At 35.9% G+C, this 2,846-nt stretch overlaps 1 non-coding gene across 1 annotated transcript; it reads left to right on the top strand.

Moving 5' to 3' along the window:
• The first annotated feature begins 1,034 nt into the window (after positions 1 to 1,034).
• On the top strand, positions 1,035 to 1,168 carry LOC123463838. The gene has a single exon (XR_006639210.1). It is a non-coding gene; the product is annotated as a small nucleolar RNA SNORA16B/SNORA16A family (small nucleolar RNA).
• Positions 1,169 to 2,846: the final 1,678 nt, after the last annotated feature.

Here is a 2,846-nt window from a genome sequence, read left to right as displayed (position 1 = left end):
TGCCCACAATACAACTTGGGTATTTTTAAAATTGTGCTAGTTTGCAAATTTCTATGCACAAGATCTCACTCATTCTTTACATATCTTTGAAGAACTGATTTTGTTTCAGAGATTGAGTATTAGGTTGCCTAACCCAATCTAAAAGCCAACCAAAGTAGTCAAAACCTGACTGCCTTATATCATGCAATTTTGATTTGGTGCTCATGCATTAGCTCTCAAAAGTCACCTCAAGAAAGGGAAACAAGAATTTGTGAATTTTCTCAGTGAGGCATCCTTCTAGAGTAAACCATTTATGAACACAACACAGGGAGCATCACAGGACTCTCCACTATGGCTTATGGGGCTTTCAGAATATGGAAGAACAGACTGGGAAATACCTGAATTTGAATCTTATCTTTGTGTCTGGCACATAGATTAAGTTTGTGCACACAAATCCCATGTAGAGCAATCTGTATTCCTTTTCTGAAACAGGGTTTCACTGTGTATGTCAGGCTGGCCTTGAACTTTCTGATCTTTCTGCTTTATCCTCCAAGGTTCTGGGATTTCAGGTGTGCACAACCTTGTCTGGCCAACTCCGCAGTTATTTTTCAAAAATCAGGACTATATTCTAGACTTTTCAAAGTGATTTCATGGTCTACTATGCTGAAATCTATAGTTTATTCATACAACATAGCCCTTTTAACCTACCATTTGGAAGCTCTTTTGAAAAATTTTAAGGAAATATTAATCTAAGTGTGTTTCTGCAGCAAATGTCTATTTTACCATAAGTATACAATTTATGAATCTTATACACAGTCAAAATATACCCTAATAAAACACTCGAATGGGCTTAAAATTGGTCATTGGATTTATGACTCCTACTGTTATTCCTCACTTCTTTGTTCTTATCAATAATGTTATAATAATAATGCTACCTTGTCTTAGATACTTGCTTTGAAGGTAGGATGAGCTACTGTTAACCAGATGCTTATAGTAGTGCTGGGCCTACAATAAGTTGTTAACAAAAGCCAACCATATTTCTAAAGAATTTGTTTAATGGCTCCTATCGAAGCTATAGCTGCTTCCACATAGCTGCTGTGGTCAAAAAGGAGCCCAAAGTAAGTTGTTCCTTGACGGTCGCGGTCCTGTTTGCTGTAACCGTTCTGCAACATTTTGGGAAAAGACAGTTCACTATGCCTGCTATTTCTCAGGTATAGCCAGAGGTCTTCATTAAAATTCTCATGATCTACAAGCCAACAGAAATGATTGGCATCATACAAGAAGTGACCAGGCAAGGCTTTTTTTTTTTTTTTTTTTCGAGGTAGGGTCTTAATCTAGCTCAGGCTTATCTGAAATTCTCTATGTAATCTCAGGGCTGGCCTTGAAGTCATGGTGATCCTCCTACCCATGCCTGCTTTTGAAAGTACCTTTCGAGCCCAAAAGCCAGCCTGGACATGTATAATCTATAAATTCTGTGAACATCTGTTGGCACATGGCAATGCTTTGGGTCACTGCCTTGTGTTATGAGAGCAGGAAAAACCTCCATGTGGCCAGGGATAATTGTGTTGTAAAAAAAAAGAAAAAAAAAGAATTTGTTTAAAATATGGAGTTCTTACAGCATTATGGTAAACCAATGAATTCCAATAATTGAATAAAGCTTCCTTGTGGACTTGTGCCATCTTTTAGAGGATTTGGAGACTTATGCTTAGTATGGTTGGAGACTTATTTTCCACCATAGTTTGGATTTATTCACAGCATCATTCAATGACCACAAGGGTACTGAAAGAGCTGCGAGAAGCCAGTGAGATAAGTAGCATTCATTGTGTGAGCAGGGACAGACTTAAACTCTCTTGCAAACAAGGAAGTGATGGCTCTGCCTACTAAATGTTGTCCTTCAACCTTGTTATCCCAGGACTCACTTTTTTTCACATGCTGCTGATCATACAAATAAACACAAGAACTTCCTGAGAGTGAAGTATCTTTATGTTCTGAGCTAAATACTGCTTTTTTGCAACATGAATGTTGAATACAGTAGAAATGGGATGACACACTTGAGTATACTAAGCACTAAATTTTCTGATATGAAAAAATAAAAGGAATGTATAATTTGCTATATATACCTGATCTTGATCTTATGGCTAAGTCATTTTTTTAAAATTTTTGTAGTCAATGAATACAGTCAAGTTGGTACCATTGTTAAGGCTATGTCATTTTGACATTTCAGGACGTTTCTTCTTTTACTTAGCCCTTTATTTTCATATATTGGATTTTTTTGTTGATCTATTAGATTTCCTTGGTTTTATTATTTGCTCTCCTTCTGCAGACTATGACTTTTGTTTTGTCCTCATTTGATTATGTTATAAAACATAATCTTCTAATATTTTGATTAGATATATATTCATTCTATATTTATACTTAATTTTTAATTTAGCAGGCAATTTATTGTTTTTCTGTACTCCAGGTACCATTTTCTCTGAGTTTCCCTCTCTCTTTCTTTTTTTTACTCTCTTCCAACTTTGGGTTCTGCATTTTGTTTTACAGAATTTCCTCAAATATCTGGAGAGCCAAATTGCCCATCCATAATTATAGGCTATGTACTAAAGTGATTTAAATAATGTGCTACACAGGTTATGAACAAGCCAAATTTCTCAATGGAGGGCCTGTTCAAATATCTAGACCTTAAATTTTTTCTCTTGGGTGATCAGTTTTTCTTGGGAGGATTTTTGTGCCTTCTATCAGGTCTAACATTGTATGCATAGTAAGCAAGGAATGATGTCTCACTATTCAGTATACATACTCACTTTACTTCTTTTATTTCAGTACAGGTGTTATTGAGTATAATATGAGCCAGGAATGCCTCCTAGTTC

This window comes from Jaculus jaculus, chromosome 9 (genome assembly GCF_020740685.1).
Source record: "Jaculus jaculus isolate mJacJac1 chromosome 9, mJacJac1.mat.Y.cur, whole genome shotgun sequence".
NCBI classification, from domain to species: Eukaryota; Metazoa; Chordata; class Mammalia; order Rodentia; family Dipodidae; genus Jaculus; species Jaculus jaculus.
The sequence above is the reverse complement of the archived record's forward strand: the minus strand, read 5'-3'. Positions and strand labels throughout refer to the sequence as shown.